The following is a 21,455-nucleotide window of genomic DNA, read 5'->3' as shown; positions in this document are numbered from 1 at the left end:
AAAGAAAAAAAATTTGCTCCCCTACAAATACCTTAGATGTTTTATCCAAGCAACAACCCTTCAATCCACTTCCTTCACTTACTAGAGTCAAATTATTTTTAGTTTAACTTTAAATTAAAGTGAAGGAACTAGAGTTAAACTAGAGTCAGATTTCCTTTTCTAGGATGCACACCTTAACATGGTGAGGGGGATTGAGAGTGTCGAAAAAGCTGAGAGCAATGATGTCAGGAGTCTAGCCCAAGAGGCTAGACTCTTAGCAGGGTCACCCAAGGCGGAATGGTCAGAGCAATGGTAAACCACCTCTGAATACTTACCATGAAAGCCCTACAAAAAGGGTATCCACAATGCAACACAACATAGTGCTGGAAGATGAGACCCCCAGGTCAGATGGCACTCACCGAGCTACTGGGGAAAAACAAGGGACAAGTACGAGTAGCATTGTGACTAATGATGCCACTGGGTCAAAGGCGAATGGAAGCCCAGAGGCTGATGTGCACAGATGCGAAAGGAGAGTCCAGTGTTATGAGGAATCAAATATTGAGGATTTTTCATCTTTGATTCATCTCAGTGAACCAGAGTTTGGAAAGCCGGCAACAGCAAGGATTCCTGGGAGACAGCCCCTCTGTGACCTCTGAGTACATATCTTGCAAACCTGACGGTATAGACTTGTCACCCAGTAAGAATAGGCGCTCCTTTCAAACAAAGGAAATGTTTATGATAATCTAAAACAAAATAGCTCCTTTCAAACTAGGAGGTGTTGTGCATTTCTAAGTCTTTGGAGGAGACAGGATTGCAGTTGTTTTCTGGGAATCCCGCAGGGAATGGTTTCTGGAATAACAACACATTCCCTGATGGATTATCCTAAATTCTTTCATTGTTCTTATTTATCACGTCCACATCCTCCTGGAGACATTTGCATTGGGTTTACTTTGGGGTGAGTTTAGTTAGGAAAAGGTATAAAAACATGAGGAGTGAGAAGGGGAGGGCAGTTCCTCTTCTGGAGGGCTCCAACCGCTGCTTTTCTTACCAACGCACGCTAGCATCTTTGGGACAATTTCAGAGCTATGGATTTGGGTGAGAAATTTCAAATCTGGTGCTGGTTACAAAGGGCGGAGCTTTGGCTCACTGGGCTAGATACGAAAGTCTCTCTCTCTCTCAGCCTTAGTCTTGCAGCAACTCTCCAGGAAAGGTATATGCAACTATCTGGGCCTTTTTCTTTCCTTTTTTTTCTTTCTGTGTGGGTGAGCTTAATATGAAAGTGTTTATAGGGTTAGTCTCTTTGCTTTAGTCTATCCAGTGTTGCTGAATGAATGAATAATAGTTAGAAAGCTGCTCATTGTTAACTGCAATTGTAAACTGCATTATTTTTTCCTTGTTTCTTCTCTTAATAAAACCACTCTTTATTTTACTTTCAGTGTGTGTGTGTCATTGGGTTAAGGGTAAATTTATACATGCTCTGGGGGTGACGTGCAAAAGATCCTGCTGTTCTCCCTTAATAGAGGAACTTGCATTTCTAGTGAGCTCTGCTCATGAGGAAGTTCAAGGTCCCTTCGTAACACCGGAGTTGTACGACATACACAACAGGAACATAGAATGTGAGAAGCATGAACCAGGGAAAGTTAGAAATTGCCATGCAAGAAATGGAATACATCAATATTACAATACTTGGAGTGAGTGAATTAAAATGGACGGGAATAGGACATTTTCAATCAGGAAACTACAAAATATTTTATGCAGGAAATGATAAATCAAGAAGAAATGGGGTTGCTTTAATAGTGAGAAGGAATGTAGCAAAAGCAATTAGGAGCTACAACGCAAGGTCTGAGCGAATGATATCAATGAGATTTAACAGGAAACCTATTAACATAACCATCATCCAAATCTATGCTCCAATGGCAAACACAGAAGAGGAATTGGAGAGATTTTATGCAGAAGTACAGGAAGAAATTGATCATACACCAATATGAGATGTTCTGATAATCATGAGGGACTGGAATACAAAAGTAGGGAACAGAGAAGAACTAGAAATTGTGGAGACATGGAACTTAGGAGACAGAAATGAAGCAGGAGAAAGACTTATTGAATTCTGTGAAGCCAATCATTCGTTTCTTGCAAACACATTTTTGAGTAACCAAAAAGATGACTGCACATGTGGACAGCATCAAATGGTCAATATAGAAATCAAATTGATTATATAATTGGTAGCAGAAGATGGAGAAGTTCCATACTTTCTGCGAAAACAAGACCAGGAGCAGTACAGAGCATGAACTGGTCATATCGGAAATCAGAGTAAAGCTAAAGAAGAATAACAAAGCAATCATGATGCCAAAAAAACAATTTAAATAACATCCCAGAAGAATATAAAGATCAAATAAGGAACAGATCTGAGGCTTTAAACTTAGTTGATAGACAACCAGAAGAACTATGGATTGAAGTCAGAGACATCAGGGAAGAATGCAAAAAGACAATTCCTCTAGTTAAAAAGAGAGAAAGACCTCAATGGATGACTGACAAAACTCTTAAAATGGTTAAAGAAAGAAGGAAAGCAAAAACAAAAGGTAGAAGAAGAGCCCCATTCCAAAAGATTAGAGAAATCAAAAGAAAATTCAAACCAAGAGTAGGGAAATTGAATTATCAACAGGGCAACACACTGACTGACTGAGATGAAATGAAAGGAAGATGGAAGCAATACACTGAAGAACTATGTAAAAGAGACGTAAGGATGACAGATTCATTCATGGAGGCACCATATGATGAAGAACCAGAAATTTTAGAATGTGAGGCGAAAGTAATGGGGAATTTTTCGATACAAACAGTAAACAAAAAACATTATTTTAGAAAACTATAGGATTTATAATACTTTAACAGAGAAGCAGGCCAGCTAAAAATCCTCTCCTTGGTGCCATCTTCCCTGCCTATTACGCACATGTAGCCATGGTAACTAGGTATGCATGGTATAGCTTGGCTCAAGAAGATAAGCTAAGGGAAGCAGAACACTGGTACAGTACATCCCTGTGCTCTCCAAGGCCTGAGAAGGATTAACACTGGAATGTATTAGCTCATAGTAGAAATATGCTGGTATGAGAACTGCTGAATATTACCTGATTGGCTAGAAAATAATGTATCCAGTGTAACCTCTATGTAATGCTTATGGGTAGCCCCCTGATTGGGATATGTTAATATCTTTTACTGGAATGTATAAAAAACCCAGGCAAGGCAGTACCATGTTACAGTGCTCCACTACACTCAAGGGAGACAGACAACAAAAAGGTAGAAGAAGAACGTGACAAATAAAGGCTTACATTTGCTGCAAGCCTGTGTCTTCAATTTCCTCAAGGACCCCTGGTGCAACAGATCCCAAAAAACCCCATCATTTCCGGTTTTAGAAGTGGGATGTGACCGGGGACACCAGGTAAGTGCCGAGAATGGATTGGAGCAAGGGAGACCAAACAGCTGAGGTGCCTCATCAACTCGGTAAGAGTTCCAATTGAAAATCTCATTCCCTGTAATTCATTGTCTCCCTGGTCATCCGGGCTCCCAGGGCTTCACTGGCGGCAAGAGTCCTTCCCTATGTTATATTAATACAGGGTTGTAGCAAACTGTTTTGGGGGAAAGGAAGGGTATTGTTTGGTTTTATCAGTTGCCTTTCATTGCTGTGGTGCTGATATTGCTGGTACTGCTCGAGCTCTGAAGTGACATAGACCTGAGTGTTGTGTGTGTGTTGCTGAATGACTGAAAGGGGGAAGTTGACCCACTCGAAAGGCTAGGGGAAACCTGTTGACCCGGTGAAGGTTGAGGCACGCCCTCCTTGAAAGGGGCCAGTCCGGGAAGTTGTTCCCCATGTAAACATACTCCTGTTGAGTTAAAAATGAAACATTAGTTGAAATAAAATTGATTTCGGTTTATTCGCCCCTCACCAGACCCCACATCCCAGAAAGCTGTGCAAGTAAAGCTTGGTTCAGGTTGAATCCACATCTCCATATGTTTATTGAGCTTTAGCAGACATGTCAGGGGATGAAAACCCTTTGACCTATAAAGAATGCACTCTGTATGGGTTTGGGAGTTCTGCATTTTCCCTGTTTGTTGTGTTAAACATTCTGGCACCAGCCTTATCTCAAGGTTGTATAGCACGCAAGACTGATCTCCAAAGGGGGCAACCTGCCCATGGCAAATCTGTCACCTCCCCTTCCTTACTCCTTCCCCTCCTTCGCACTCTGTACTGACATGTAGTTTTTTTCTTTACGTTTTATGACGTTTTACTCCCCTATCCTGTGACCTCTGTGAGGGTATATAATCTGCACTCCTTTCAATAAACAGGGTTCTCAATCTCTGGAAAGCATTCTGCTAGAAAGATTTTGGGACCCCTTTGCAAAGGTATCTTGTTGTCGTGTCTTTCTGGTCTCTGGCAGCGGATTCGGGTCATCTCAACTCCGCACTCTCCCGGGGGTGTTCGAGAGGTGAGTAAGGTTGTGGACGGCTCATTGTTTTGGTTTGGACCTAACATTCCCAAACAGGCAGAGTGGTTGAATATGAATGAAGGTCCCACCCTACGTCCTGAAGAGGCTAGGGATAGGTATTGGTGGCTGTTAAAAGCCCCAGTTCAGCCTGGTATAGACTGAACCTGTATTGGTATTGGTGGCCCCAGTTCAGCCGTGAACAGATTGGACCTGCAAACTGATAGTGGGAGCTGTTAAAAGCCCCAGTTCAGCCTTAGATAGACTGGATCTGAATGAATAAAAACAGGAAATAAAATAAAAACAAAATAAACACAGAAAAACAAAGAAAAATGGGAAATAAGGGGTCTAAGGTGGACCCTTCACCGTGAACACCCCTGGCAAAGATAATAAAAATTTACAGTCAACCTGGAAAACTGCCAGCTTGTTTAAAGTTGAAAAGAATGATTGATTTGGTGTGTATGTGTGAAATGAATATATGTAATAAGGATAGTGCACTTCAATTCCCTTTAGAAGGTACCTTTGATTTGGACAAATTAAAATATTTGAGAGGGTTCCTGGAAGATCCACACCCTGCCCAGATGGACTATTTTTCCCTCCTCTGGGATGATCAGGTTGCTAAATTAAGAGTTGGAAGGATAATGGCTAACCAAAGGGACTCTCTTGAGAAATTGCAGAAACAATTGGCTGAGATGAAAACGCAGTTGAAAAAAATGAGATGAATCGCACTGGTAACCATGTGAATGAAAACAAACCCGAATGAGCCTTGAGTGAAAGACCTGTGAGAATTGAGAAAGAGAAATGGGGGTGGTGGAGGACCCTGCCAAAAAAGGAACACCAGCCTTTAATAACGATGGCCATCAAAGTTGCAGATTTTGGATGAATGGAATTTGTATATTAGAGATAGTCTGGACGTATAGTTTCCCCTGGTGGGAACTTTTGATTTAGATAAAATTGTTCACCTCCACTGAGCCTTTAGTTTAGAACCAGCAAAATAAGCTCAGACTCAGTGGAATGCCTATTTTTGATTGGTATGAGGAAACTAGTAAGAGATTACATGAATCCCGGGTAAGGAGTCTTAAGGACTCCCAAGGGGAAAATTTTTTTGAAGCCCAAGGAATTTAAAGAAAACAACCCAGAAGATGTTACAAATTCTTTCACAGAAATTGAAATGAAGTGTTGTCTAAATAATGCTGTGAGAAAGTTTTCCTGCTGTCTGACTCATGAACAAAGCACAGGTTTGCCTATGTGTCTTGAGACTGTAGCTGAAGCATGTGTAAAGGTGGATAGAGTTAGAGATCAGGGAACTGTGTTAAAACATTTCCCATGAAGAATAGAAGGCAAAGGCATTGGTGCAAAAGCTAGGTATGTTCTAAATAAAGCCCCATGGGCCCATTACAGGGAAGGGGAAGTTAAGGCTAAAAATGGTTGGGATACAGTATGTCATGAAGAAGGTGTGTGGAGAAGGCTGGAGAGCTAAGTTGAAGGATTAGGAAATGTAACTATTTTTCTGCTTATCTTATCTTGCAGGTAACAAAGGTTTGAAAGGGTTAAGAAATGTTTTATTGGCAAACATATTAATTAAAAAGGGAGACGGCAAGAGAATGGGTTAATGCCAACAGTTCAATCCCTCCTCTTCCCTCGCTCTCTGGAGGGAGGCTTGAGATCAGTAAATAATTGTAAGTTCAAGGCTGAGAGAGAAGGGAAGCATCTTTCCACCAGCAACCCCTCCTTTCCCCAGCCCATTTCAAATAGTATGGTTGTATTCTTATTTTTTTATTTTTAATTGGTTCTGAAGAACATTTTGGTATACAAATTGGAATATTTTTTTTTGAGCTAGTCTTTGCCTGAAAGTGAGTCAGATGCTGGCACCTTGAGAAGGTAACCAGAGCAACTTTGCATGTACTACACTTTGTGCATGTTCAGAAGCTGTACGCTCCCCAAAGCCCAGAAAGTTAGAATTTGTCATTTTTGGGGGATGAGATCTGTATAAAGTTGTATATTGGAAGTCTATACTTATACTTTTATCCACACTTAGTATTTAATTACAGGACAGAAAAACAGAAGGTAATAACTCCAGCTGCCTGGGGTTAAAGAAACAAAGGTATTTAACAACACAATGCCTAAATGGGTCTGTTTAGGAAAAGCCAAATTTACATTTTCAGAAAATAATGGCATCTTCATAAACTGGGCTAATTTTTTTCAGCCAAGTCATGACCAACAAAGAAGAATTTGGGGGGTTGTAAATGCCTTATTAATGTTTATGTTTGTCGATATACAGCCACTGACTCCTCCTTCCACAGATGGATTTTTCCCCCTCTTAGCACCTTGCAAAGAGAGGGTTAATTTTTCCTCCGGAGCTCCTTTCTCTCATTTTTAGTATTTTTACCTTCTGAACTCTTGAATTTGGATTTTTAATTAGATATAAGTACAGTACTGCAAAAATTGTTTAAACTTAAAGGTGATTAAAAAAAATCCCAACACCAAAGCTTTGGTTTCTTATGAAAAGAATGAGATGTCAATCATAATTACTCAAGATCTCATGTCAAAGAAATGTGAAGGGTGACCCTGTTGCTGGTTATGCTGTTTGTTCCCGATATCAAACAATAGAATGCTTCTGGTACAGTGCATGATTATAGGCAACTCTGGAAACGTGGATTCCTCACCTCGTGGTGGGTAAAAAGATTAGCAATGGTCTGTATGTAAATACTCTTCTTGATACTTTGCTATTGCCTTCTGAAATTGCTATTGTCAAATGTGTTGCTCATCAAATCCCTTATGATGAAGTTTCTACACCTCAGACCACTTCTGTTTACCTCTCAGCCATGATCCAGTCTCCAATAGCAACCATTTCAGACCCTCCCAGAGAATCAGGCCCCAGATTCTGAAAAAGACAAATGGAGACTGGCAGGGTGCCTCTTGCACCCAGTCCATTTGGGGGCTATCCAGACAGCTGCTTGATAGCTCCCACGGTCCTTCTTCCCTATTCTGATAGGGTATGCCATGATGTGGCCTACTCTAAGCCAAACAGAGGATTGGCAGTACAGCAAGATTGGCATGCTCTAAATTTTCCAGATGTGGCCCAGCAACATTGTCACATTTGCCCTGTTCACCAAACCCGCAACATGGGCAAAGCTGTTGGGACAATGAGGGCAGACCATTCCCCACCATGTGAACCCTTTGTAAATATTCAGGTGTATTTTATTCAACTGCATAAATGTTAGAAAATTTGTACTTGTTATTAGATGTAGATATTCTGGATGGATAAGACTCTGTTCCTAAGCCTTTGTCTTGGACTGATGACAATCAATCTGTTGCTGCAGCGGCTGTCTTGGTAGAAAGGACTGTGCATTTGGCGTTGAGACAATCACTGACTGGTCCAGTACCACATGCAGTTTTAAACCAGCACCTTTCTACTTCATGTTTAACTGAATATGAAGTTGTTTTAATTGCTACAACAAATTTGTCTGTAACCCATTCTGGTTCTCTTATTTTTGCCATTGTGGGCAAATAGTGGATGTTCTCACCACTCCCGGACCTGATCTGCTTGACAAACCTGTTCCTAATTCTGACTTAGTATTGTTTACAGATGGTTCCTGTCTCCGGGATGATTCATGTTTTCCAAGGCTCACTGTTACTTACTCAGTTGACAATACTGCAGGATTCTGCTCCAGAGTCAGAGATATCACAATGGCAACAAGCTGGTTGTTTTTGTTTTAGCTAAGGGTTTATGTCGGCGTGACCAAAATGACAGTTTGGTGGCACCACATGAATTACTACCTCTCCTTGCTCATGTGTCCCACGGCCAGGCACACATGAGCAAATGGGGGATGATTTCAGCAATTAAACAAAAATTATTTGCCCCTGGATCCTCTTCTGTGGCACACGGTTTTTGCTTTTGGTGTTTAGTTTGTCTACAACAACGTAGGCAAAGCAGGAATATCTACTCCCTCAACTCCATTAAAAAACACACACAACCTTTAGTTCTTTTGTCAATATTCAGATGGATTCCAGACAAATGCCTCAGTGTGCAGGATTTAAATATGTATTGGTTTTACTTGACATGTTTTTAGGATGGGTTGAGACATACCCTGCCAGACATGCAGATGCCATCATAGTGGCAAAGAAATTGGACAGAGACCTCACCCCATGGTCTGGCCTCCCCCTCCTATTGGACAGTGACTGTGAATCTCATTTTACTGGACAGGTGTTTAAAATGAGTGGCCAGACGCTCTACCACTTGCCCTTCTTCACATCAGAAGTACTGCTAAACCGTGAGCATGGATTGTCTCCATATGAGATTTTGATGGCATGGCCCATGTGCATGCCCTATTTACCACCTTTTCTCTCTCATCCTTCCATGTTACAGTTAGAGGATGAAGCCTTGTTCAAGTACTGTTGGGTATTAATTGATGCTGTTAGAACATTACATTCATAGGTTGAACAGGCCTCTCCAGAGCCCTTCACAGAGCCTGGTCATCCCAGTCTCCCTGGTGATTGGTGGCAAGGTCCATATCTAGTGACACTGATGGCCTGTTCTGCCATCAAGGTGCAAGGTGCAAACAACTGGACACGTGTCACAGCACAGAAAGTGGGAGCTGAACTGAACCCAGAGGCCTACCATCTGAACCTCTATAGCAGCCTTTCCCAACCAGTGTGCCTCCAGATGTTGTTGGACCACAACTCCCATCAGCCTCAGCCAGCATTGCCAACAGCTGAGGCTGATGGGAGTTGTGGTCCAACAACATCTGGAGGCACACTGGTTGGGAAAGGCTGCTCTATAGACTGATCCTCCACCTGATGCAAGTTAGACAAAGTTTTCCTATGTTCTGAGACCTAGAAGAGTGGCAGCTGTTCCTGAGTCCTAACAGCCCAATTACCAGCACCTGGAGTGCTGTTTGGCAGACTGATAGAAGACAGTAGCCAAAGATCAGAATGAAGCCTTAAGAAAAGTCCTGTTGTACACCTTAGCACTGACAGGCAGCTATGACTTTGACCCATGAAACAATTTCCCTTTTGACTTTTTATCTTCCATATCCATTGTGGCACCTTGATTCCCAGGCACCTTAGACACTGAAAGGAAGAGGTGTTTTGGTGCTGCAGTTGACTTTTGCTCGTGTTTCTCATCCCAAAACTTCTGCTGGATTTGAGGAAGGTAAGTGAAACGGCAGACAATGAAATCTTGAAGAGTTGCCTGCTGAGGCAACCAAAATAATATTGGAAAATGGGGAAAGCGGGTGTTTCTTTATACACGTATTGGTCTCTTTCACTCTAGTGACAGGATCCTATAGATCCAACACCTATGTACACCTTACCAAAGAATTGCTTCCATCCATAATGTAACCGGAATCTATAATGTAACAGGAATCCACTGGATTCCTGAATGCCCTGGGGGAGTTCCCAGTAGATAGAGCAGGTGACCCTGTTGAAGCCCTTGTCACACTGTGGAACAGTGAGGCGCGTCGGGCTGTTGACACAGTTGCCCACAAGCACCCTCTCCGGCACTGTGGAGCCCGGCTTGCACCTTGGTACACCAGTGAGCTAAGGGCAATGAAACAGGCTGGACGATGGCTAGAGCGCAAGTGGCGAAAGACGTGCTGTGAGGCCGATCAGGCACAAGTAAAACATCATAACCATGCCTACTGTGTGGCGGTGAGGGCGGGAAAGAAGGTCCACTTCTCTGCCTCCATCGCATCCTCAAGTAGCCGTCTGGTGGAGCTTTTCCGTATTGTCAGGGGTCTGTTGACATCAACTCCAGGGTCTTAGACCCTTCACAGGCCCACTGTGAATTGTTTGCAAGGCACTTTGAGGCTAAAGTTGCTCACCTCCGTAGCAGTCTTGATGCCCCATCCACATCTACTGTAGACCCCAATGAGGTGTCCAGTGCAACGTCTGCTGCAACTTTTGGGGAACGGTTTCAGTTGATGCGGCCTGATGACGTGGACAAGGTGCTTGCGATGATGCGGCCAGCAACGTGTCCTCTCGACCTTTGCTTCTTGGCTTATTAAAGGTTGCCAAGGGGGTCTGACTGAGTGGATCCAGGGTGTGGTCAACACATCACTGCAAGAGAGAGTGGTTCCAGCCTTCTTGAAAGAGGTGGTGATTCGACCACTCCTGAAAAAGCCCACCCTGGACCTGTAAGGCTACTATAAGGACAGAATATGGAGAAACCAATTGGTTCCCCATTGGAAAGGGTGTGAGACAGGGGTGTATTTTATCACCCTATTTGTTTAATCTCTATGCAGAAAATATCATACAGAAAGCAGGATTGGACCAAGATGAAGGAGGTGTGAAAATTGGAGGGAGAAATCTCAGTAATTTAAGATATGCAGATAATACCATACTACTAGCAGAAACCAGTAATAATTTGAAACAAATGCTGTTGAAAGTTAAAGAGGAAAGCACAAAAGCAGGACTACAGCTGAACGTCAAGAAGACTAAAGTAATGACAACAGAAGATTTATGTAACTTTAAAGTTGACAACGAGGACATTGAACTTGTCAAGGATTATCAATACTTTGGCACAGTCATTAACCAAAATGGAGACAATAGTCAAGAAATTTTAAAAAAGGGCTAGGACTGGGGAGGGCAGCTATGAGAGAACTAAAAAGGTCCTCAAACGCAAAGATGTATCACTGAACACTAAAGTCAGGATCATTCAGACCATAGTATTCCTGATCTCTATATATGGATGTGAAAGTTGGATAGTGAAAAAAGTGGATAAGAGAAAAAACAACTCATTTGAAATGTGGTGTTGGAGGAGATCTTTGAGGATACCATGGACCACAAAAAAGACAAATAATTGGGTGTTAGAACCAGAACTATCATTAGAAGCTAAAATGATGAAACTGAGGTTATCATATTTTGGACACATCATGAGAAGACATGATTCACTAGAAAAGACGATAATGCTGAGAAAAACAGAAGGGAGTAGAAAAGAGGAAGACCAAACAAGAGATGGATTGGTTCTCTAAAGGAAGCCATAGACCTGAACTTACAAGATCTGAACAGGGTAGTTTATAACAGATGCTATTGGAAATTGCTGATTCATAGGGTCGCCATAAGTCATAATCGACTTGAAGGCACATAACAACAACAAAGAGTCAGATTTGTAAGATTTGTAAGCATGGGTTCAAATTTGCACTTACACATGGCTACCTGGTGAACTCTGATGGTAAATTTAACTTAAAGTGAAAGAAGTGGAGGTTCCTGCTTAGATAAAAACTGAGTGTGCACTTTGTGTCCTCTCCTTGCTCTTCTTCCCCCATATAATGTAAAAGTTACCTCACTAATGTGAGGGGAAACGGTCTGAAGGCAATGAGTTAGGAAATGTGCTTTCATGTGGCTCTTATTTCTACAGATCTATCCTTAGATATGTACAGCAGAAATTGTTAGGTCTTCACACTGTTCAACTAGGCTGGTTAACATGTTGGTAAATCTAGTATTTTTCTATGCACAGTGGGGCATGACTCCTTAGTTCCTCACTATATAAACAAAATGATGTGTTTCAGATGCAGTTACTATCCTGTTCAGCTGGGGCTTGCATGGGAAGTTGAAGCAATACCAGAGTCTCTTTCAGACAGGTCAAATCAAGTCGGGGCAGGGCAGGGCAGATCCAGGCAAATCAAAGCAGATCAGGACCCTGGACAGCTCCAAATGAGCTCTACTGAGTGAACTATAGAATATGTTTATCTGACCAAAGAACCAGTCATCTGAAGGCTTATGACTGCTGGCAGGGCCTGTCTTCCAATGCAGTGCAATCCTCAAACTGCCTGCAGCTGATTCTGCAGTCACATGTTACTGCATGGGTGTGGATCAGGAGAAGTTACAAGGCTGTAATCCTCAGAATGTGAGGGTGATGGGAGAGCCATGGCCCCAGGCTAGGATGGTGTAGAAGGGGTGCTGAGGCCCTTAAGAGGGTAACCTGTGATTCATCCAAAGCTGTCCTCCTCTGGATGACACTGGGATCTGGATGCAGGGGACATGATGGATACCCACCCCCATTTCTGTGATTCTTCTACCCAATTTTTAAGTGGAGGGTTGACATAAATTGGGCATATCATGTGTGCATATGTGCCTCATTCATTTTTCACTTCCTACATGAGGCGGCACATATGTGATTGTGAATGAACCAGACAGAAAGTGCATACCAGTTCCGGGGGGGGTGTCACTGGGTTTAAAATAATTAGGCCACCCTGATACCTGTGTGCCAAGCATGTAACCTTTGCCATCTTCTTCATGAAACATATTAGAGAGGAAGAGGTCCTTGGCATATGCAACTGGAAACTAGAACAAATAAGCAGACAGCCAGGGTCAGGCCTGGATTGGCAAGTTGTAGGACAAGGTGTGCAAGTAGGTAAGACACAGGAAAAAAAGAAATACATATCCAAGACTGGAAGCCACAATTTCTGCCCACTGGTATCAGATAGTCTACACATTCTATAGTAAGAAAGGAACATTCCAAGTTGCTTCCCAAGTGTCAGGATTTGGGGACTTGAACTGGGATCCTTATGGCTCAAAGCTGACACACTGTCTAATGAGTTGCCAAATGAGTGACTGTGAATTCCTGTGCTCAAGCGTTGTAGGACTGTACAGGGCAATTGGTAGATAGGGCCACAAATTCCCCATTTCTAATTAACATAACATTTTACAGTGTTTGCCTTACAAACAAAAGATTATCATCAGTTCCATTCTGAATCACCTGCCCAAGTCAACCCAGTGAGTCCATAGCCTGGTTGAGTTTTGAGCCCAGGTCTCTTATGTAGAAGTCCAGGTTTCTGTCCATTGAATTACTTTGACTTTTAAAGCAATTATCGAAAATGGGGAAAATGGTTCATTTACAAGCGATGTCTTTTTAATGTCCAAGAATATTCCATATTGGACACCACAGGTAGTTTCAATTCTTTCTGTGAGGAAAGGTCAGTACTCTGTATTGTGAGATTGGGAGTGCTGTTGTGGCAATATATTTTATAAATAGTTGACATTACTGTTTCATTTGAGAATGCTAACACTAAAAACTTCTTAGCAACCTTGAACACTAATCATACTAAATTTAGACTCTAAATAAAATAAATCTGGAAAGCATCCCAAGGTAGGGTAGCCAGAACCAGTGTTCACAGGCTTCAGCAGCAAGGTAACTCATTGCATGTCAAATATTTAGATTTTCTTTACTCTACTACTCTGAACTTTACTAAAGCCAAGGCAAATTTTATTGATTGGTTTGTTTATTTTTTTTACAATTGCATTTATATCCCATCTTTTCTTCATGCCTGAATGGGGGATTTGAACCCTGGTCTCCCAGATCCCAGTCCAACACTCTAACAATTACACTACACTGGTTCTCATTGGATTAGATTGGTTTTGCTTGCTTACAGTAACCAGGTCTGTGTATATGCTCTGATTTCTCTCAGTATCTTTTAAGGTTGTGCATCCCCCCCCAAAAAAAATTGTGCTTAGATTTATAAATACAGATATGGCCCAATCTGGTCCAGACATATTTGTATCATCCCCATTAATGTGCATTGCAAAACAAAAACAGTCATATCTGTACACAGGGTCATGAAAGTTGGGAAGATGGTAGCCACTATGGAGGGGATTAATCCTGCCAAATTTCAGCTGGGTAGTTCCACGGGAGTTCATGCTAGCCACCTTTAAAGTTTGCTTTTTCCCTCTGTGCATTTCTATAAAACCATATGGGGCTGGCAGAATTTGTACAGTGCAGTGCCCAAGATTTATTATTGATGGGAGTGGAAGGGGGTCTTGTGAGCTTGGTGGCATGATGACTGTACCATTCTTTCAAAGAGCATCCTTTCAAAGGAGAGCAACACACACACTACTTAAGTTCTCTTGGGTTTGTTTGTTTAAAAAAACAGCCTAGGGAGGGAGTACCATTTGTGGAGAGAGAGAACCTCTTTACTGTTCTTGCTTTGGGGTTGGGAGATGAGGATGGGCTGCCCCCCCCAAGTGATTGATTGCCTCCAGACATGAAGACTCCTCTCATCGACATCCTTTTCTCTGCCTCATTCTGAAGGAGCAGGATGCACACACCCTGCACCTTCATGCTGGCACTCCCAGCTCTCCCTGCAGCTCAGGACAGGTGGCTTACTCAAGAGGAAGAGCAGCATTGGCAGCAGCACTGGCACAAGGTTGCAATGAATGCTGGAGCCTTTCCCCGGTGCTGAGTATCCAGCTCCTCCGCCAGCTCTGGATGTAAACACTGAATAAGGGAAGAGATTATTTTTGTTTTTTAAAATTCTGAATAAGCTTTATTTGTTCATGAATATCCAGAAATGCATTCTCCACCCCGTATGAGGCAGAGGCTGACTTAGCCCAATCTGTTTCATCACGAATTGGTGCTGAAGAAGCCCAATTCGGCCTGTTCTTTGGGCTTTGTCTTAATACGGAGCAGAGCCCTAGTACTTTTAGTTCTAGGATATGGGAAGACAGTCCATCCCTAGCATGGGATTAAATTTGTTGAGAATAACCTTTTGAAGGACACACTGACAAAAGGCTGCATCAGAGGAAATGGATGTATTTATGCAATAGGACCTACAATGTGTGAATTTTCAGGTTGCTACCCTACACATCAATTCAATCAAAGGGCAAGCTTTATAAGTTGTGGAAATATCAGAACTTCACAAGGAATGAGCTGTATTGCTTTTTGGTGGGGAATGATCCCAGATATAATAAACTAGACAAATGCAATCACTTTTAGATCTAGTCGCTGTATAAGTTGAACTGTAGAACCCAAATAAGACTGTCCAACAGATGGGAACAAAATTGAGACTTTGTAGAACCCTGGTTCCTGGAAAAATAGCAGTGGAAGGCTCTTCTAATATCCAGGTTGTGCCACTCTTTCTCCTTCCATTGAGGGGAATTTAGGCAGAAAGCAAGACAATCTCTTTAGATAAAACAAAGTTAATCCTGGAAAATACACAAGAAATTGTCCTCACCAGGATGGCAGCAAAAGCTGACATTTATCCAGAACAGTTCTTTGATCCACACCTTGCCCTTCTCACCAATCACCACTGCATCCTTGAGGATCATAAGTGGAAACAGCTGAACCAGTTATGCTATTTGTTTCAATATATGGGAATAGAGCATCTACTCTAATTGGTATGACATGATATCTGAAATGATAGACCTATCTGCTCATTTCCACTCTGAAGATAGATTGCAAAGGTGGATAAATGTACCAACACCTTGACTGCTCACTTGATGGCTTCCTATTGAAGAATGAAATATCTTATGCCTCTCTGGTAATCAACCTAGATCTCTGTAGATATGCTGCCCAAGTGGATGAGCACTGTTAGTCTGGAAGGTCCAGAATATTAACTTTGTTGAACCTGGCTGTCTTTAGGGCCAGTTCATTGATGCTTTCTTGGCTATGGCTGAAGACAAGGCCTTCTAAGGAACTTATTTATTTATTTATTATTTGACTTATATCCTGCCCTTCCTCCCAGCAGGAGCCCAGGGCGGCAAAGAAAAGCATTAAAAACACTTTAAAATATCATTGCTCCTGAAGGTAGCCTCCTTAGTGAAAATGTTGAATTTCAAGCATGAAAAGGACACTATGTGGCTCTCCAATGGGGATTTCCTATCCTGAGTCTGGCTGGAAACAGGCACTGATGTAAAGATATCCAAGCATCCTTCATGACCTAACTCTGGAAGCATGTTTAATCTGCAGTCTCAGACAGGAAGGCCCCTGAAACAGTTATGCAGAATGCAGACCAACCACTATTTGTCAGAAGACCATCATGCATAGTGGTTGACCTAGTATCACAAGCTTCACCTTTCACCATAGTTCTGTTCAGTTCTCTAGTCTCAGATGTTCTCATTAACAATATTATTTTTTCTTGAGTCCAAATTTTTTTTGCCTTTGCATTGGAGGACGGGAATGCTTACCTATATTAAAAATAAATTTGATGACAAGAAAGAAAGGTCTAAATACCCCTCTTTCCTTCCCAGGACAAGACCTAAGAAAAGACACAATTTTTGCAGGCCTAAGTGTGCCATAAACTCTACAAGAACCTTCAGAAGCACATGGCTGTTGAAGAAAAACTGGAAATTTTCTATATGGACAATATTTGTGAAAACAGGCTTTTGAAGGAGCTATAGATGCCAGAGAAATCTGAATCCTGATACTACTACAAAATGGAAAACTCTATAGTTACTAATTTCCCATGCAGTGATTGAGCCACTTTATTTGATTTGAATGCTGCCATTCTTTAAGTGATCACTCAGTTCCTCTAGGACAATTTGCCTCAAAGCCCAGCAGATGTCAGATTACCAACATGATCTGCTGAAAACTATGAATGAGCAAAAGGAGAATAAAAAGGGGGGAGGGAAGAGCACAAGAATATGGTGATGTATTAAAATGATCAGTTTTCAGGCAGTGCCTTTCCAAAAAGAAGTGATTATTTATCATCATCCCACCCTTCCTCCCAGTATGAGCTCAGTGCAGTGTTTATAGTTCATTGTGTGATGTTTCTTAGTCGCCAATACAGTGCATAAACAAATGTGTACCAAACATAACAAATCCATTTTAATGTGTGATATTGCAGGGGGCAGGGAGAGAGAGAGAGAATGACACTAAAACACCAGTGGAAAGCTAGCTCTTTCAAGTTTTAAAACCTAAATACTGAAAAAAGGACACAGAAGTTAAGACAGATGAGACATAACTTCTGAGAAGTCTCTTCCGTTTAATTACCTATCTACAGAGTGCTTTCATGGTTATCCCCAAATGCCATCTCCAGATGACCTCTCTTGCTTACATCCATTTCCTTGGGCCTCAAGAATTATGACTGTTGAAAGGCTGAAATTTCCTGCTTTGAGGCCAGTAAATGTGATCTGACAAGCTACTGGAACAATTTAACCTTGCCTATCAATGCAGAAGTGGAGAAGAGCTTATTAAAGACAAGGGGAGTGACAGTAAGCCACCATGTTACACATGCACGTATGTTCCCAAACAGTCTGGCTATGATATCCTGATTTAAAAAGTAAAACAGAACAAATCTCTGGAGGAGTTAAGATACCAAACTTCATTGCTGGGCTGTGAATTCATGACACTGATAAACAAAGGAAGACCTGGACAGAAGCCATACTACATACACTAGAGATTAATAAGGGTCTTTTGTTTTAATGTTAGGTGGTGATGATGAAGAAGAAACTGCCAATGTGTTTGAAAAAGCCTTCACATTTACACAACGTAGTTACCCAGTTCCTTTGAGGAACATAGGGTGCCAATGCAGATGATGCCTTCCTTATTGCCTCCAGATGTTGTTGGACCACAACTCCCATCAGCCTCAGCCAACATTCCCAATGGTCAGGAAAGATGGGAATTGTGGTCCAACAACATCTGGAGGCACACTGGTTGGGAAAGGCTGCTATAGACAAATGAAATAAATAAGGAAAAAATAGCCAGAGTGTCACAAAATCTTAGTAATAAAAGGGAGGAATTCCAGTGACTAGTTTCTCTCTCGTTCCTCCCCACCCCTTTCAGCTTGCAGGCCTCTGAATCTTCCTAAATATAAGTTGTCTGAAACACAGTAAGTGTGTCTGGGAAATGCTTGTGAGGATATCTACCTCTCCCCTAAACCTTCCTAGCTGATACACAAGTTTTGTCTGCATGATGGCTGCTTGGAGTAGTCATTTGAAGGACCAGAGTTAATTATTGGATTCATTAGAAGAAAGAACGCCATCTTGTTGACAAAATGTGAGATGCAAGAGAAGAATGGAAGTCAATGGGGCAGAGGAAATATTGCACTGCACATTAACTACCGCTGCCTCTTGAAAACATGGGAACATTAAAAAAGGTTTCTTGTTAGAGATTAACTCACAGTAAGATTTCACATCAAATACTGATTTAAAGTTCTCTGGTAACCAAAACAGAAACACATTTGCTCCCCAAATTGTTCTCTCTGGATTTCTGTGTCAAACATTCAGGTAACTATGAACAGTCTAATATCCTATAAATATTTCAAGAATTGTTGATATTAGTATTTGTTATCTCATGACACTTGATTTCAACATTTGGGTCACTGTGCATGCATGAGGACATCATCTTTTTTTTTTTTACTTCTGACTGTTGTCTCCTGTGTTTTGTTGGATACAACTCTGCAGTCTCTCTAGTTTGAAGAGAAGGTTTTCTTTGAGGAGTGGAGGAGATTTGGTGCATGTGGGGCTACTGTGACAAACATGGGTCTGAAAAGTTCATGTGCACATGTGAGCTCTTTGGGCACTGCCTTTGAGTTCACTATTCAGTCATCATATTTGCTATTCTTTGAAAGTTGACATGTAATGGTATTTACAGAATTTGACAGCTAGCATGCAATAGCATTTAGTATTTCAATGTATTTTGTAGATGTCATACAATGGTAATAGTATTTGAAAGACTAATATTTATTTGATAGTATTTGATGGTTGATTGGCATACAATGGTAGTTAGCATTTGACAGCTGACACACTATAATATTTATATCTCACTGTATTCTGTCATAAAATGGTAGTTAATATTTTATACCATTTTTAGCTTGCATGCCATAATATTTGGTATTTTGATAGTATTTCATATTAACATGTAATGGCATCAATAACTGACAACATTTGAAAACTGGCATAAGGGATGGACAAGAAATTCAATTCAGTTCACATTTCAAGCTGAAACGATCAAATTGTTACTTTCCAAAACACTATGAGAACCAAAACACAGCCATCGTTCAAAATTCACACACTGAAATTTTGCAATGCAGTTCGCCAACCTAACAATGTTTACAAAAATGCATATGTTAGGGGAAAATGAATATATGAGTGAAAAGAACATACCAAAATTCATTATATGGCAAGAATGTATACATTGCAAAAATGTGTACATTAGTCAAAACTACCTACAAAAATGTATTTATAAGGAAAAATTCAAATGTTTGAGAATTTTTATGAGGATTTTTTTTAAAAAAAAAATTGCAAATTGCTGCAGAAATGTGGAGACCTGAATTTAAGTTTGGAAAAAGAAGAAACTGAGAGAACTGAAATTGACAAATCTTTCCTTCCCTAGCTGGGATAGAGTATATTTGATGGGTAACATGCAAAGTAACTGCCCTCCCCTTTGATGAATTAGGTGCATGTTCCTAGGACCTCTCCTCAGACTGTCCCTCTTCTATATAGCAGCTACCACTACTAGATGACACAAGCCACCATTCAAAAGATCACTCTAGTGCTCACAAAACAAATGGAGAGGTGAGTAGGGCCACACCCATAGGTTCTGCTCCCAGCATCAAAATGGTCTGAATGGGGAGTCTATCCATGAACGGCTGTATGTGCAGAAGCTCCTCCAAGTGATGGTAAGTCCTCATCACACAAGGCTCCCAATTGCAGATAGGAGCCTACAAGTATAGGCCTTCCACCAAACACCTGGAGCTGCAGCACACAGTTAGTGGGCACGCTCTTTTGGGCATGGGGTGAGTGAGCACTCCAAAGAAGAGATTCCGTGTGTTCATTGAATTGTGGGCTTTTTTGAATTGTGCTACAATGGAGAGACTGGACAGGCAACAAGAACTGACAATGCAGAGGAAATAGTTAATTCCTTCAAATATGATCAAGCCCAAGACTTCATATTTGTACCCCATGCATCCACATTAGCAAAATATTTCCCCCATGATTTAATTTCTACAATTAACCCACAGTATCAATGGCAACAAAAATAAGCCTACTGATAATTAGTGTTAGGGCTGCACTCTGTCAGGTTCAGGCCAGAGCTGTGGGCAGCTAGACCTGAAACTATATCTGAAGGATGTAGACTTCAGTTCAGGATTCTTCAGGTCAGTGGGTGGAACTGGTGGCTAGAAAGGCTTGAACCTGACATGCAGCTGCAGTAAGGTGCTGCTCTATTGATCAGGCAAAAACAGAAGCCCAGGTTCCAAGTAGTGAGCTATACACTGTGTGGAGCCCTAATCTATAACATAGATACTCCCTTATTTGCAATGTTGCTTACTATTCCAATTTTGTTACCTGCAGGGTTGTTAGTTCAGTGAATCCACCCTGTCCAGCAACTTTAGTTTTCTTATACGTAAGTCCAGTCCTAAATTGATGGAAATGCAGGCCCATTTGCCCTACGCAATTACACTGCAACAGTTAAAGGTGAAGGAATAAAAAAGGCTACAATAGGAGTCACAGAACAGCAGGTTATCTCTGGGCACAGTTATCCCAATAAACTTTGCAAAATCACAACAAACAACAGCAAACACACACACACACAAAGAGGAAGAACCAAATTCCACCCTTCTTAAGGGAAAGAGCCCCAACTTTCAAACAAAAAGTTGTTTTTTAGACTCAAAAAGCAGCTTTCTTTTACAATATAAAACTGCCAGTTGGAAGGCTTTATTTAGTGTGATAGTTACAAAGGAAGTAGTGGCAGCAGAACCCTTTTATGTCCTCTTTTTGAACTTCCTATGTAATATGCTAGGTTGCACATCTCCCCTCCAGTGAGATGCATATGTTCCAAATATATTTAGTCACTTCTGTCCCTCCCAGCCTTGTTATACTCAGGACAGGTAACAATCAGTAAAGCATTTAAAACGATGACAAATATCCAACAAAATACCATTTTAGTCCCCACCTCACCACACCAAAATGTAGCAACAGTAGAAACTCAGTAATGAAGACACAGCCTTAATTCACATATAATGCTAAACAATGTTTCAAGTTGGCTTGGTTCAACCAACCACAGTTAGGAAGACTAACCACAGTTTGTCCAGATACAGACCTAAAACTTCACTGCGGTTAGTTTAAGGCACAAACAAAACTTCTGAACTCCTCCAAGCTGCATCAGAGGAGAGAGATGAGTGTGTGAGCCTGAGGTTCATGATTACTTGTTCTCATAATAATAAAACATGGTTCATTGTTACATCTGAACATGGCCATAAACTTTCATGCATACCATAAAAAAGCAAAGTGTGGTATTTTTCCAACTACATGTCATTAACATACAGATACAGTTATATAAAA

At 41.3% G+C, this 21,455-nt stretch overlaps 1 protein-coding gene across 2 annotated transcripts in view; it reads right to left on the bottom strand.

Annotated features, from left to right (window-relative positions):
- Positions 1-21,455, bottom strand: part of NRG3 (neuregulin 3) — a 1,022,346-nt gene that overhangs the window by 238,521 nt on the left and 762,370 nt on the right. The gene's annotated exons all lie outside the window — the stretch shown is intronic.

Source organism: Rhineura floridana, chromosome 7 (assembly GCF_030035675.1).
Source record: "Rhineura floridana isolate rRhiFlo1 chromosome 7, rRhiFlo1.hap2, whole genome shotgun sequence".
NCBI classification, from domain to species: Eukaryota; Metazoa; Chordata; class Lepidosauria; order Squamata; family Rhineuridae; genus Rhineura; species Rhineura floridana.
The sequence above is the reverse complement of the archived record's forward strand: the minus strand, read 5'-3'. Positions and strand labels throughout refer to the sequence as shown.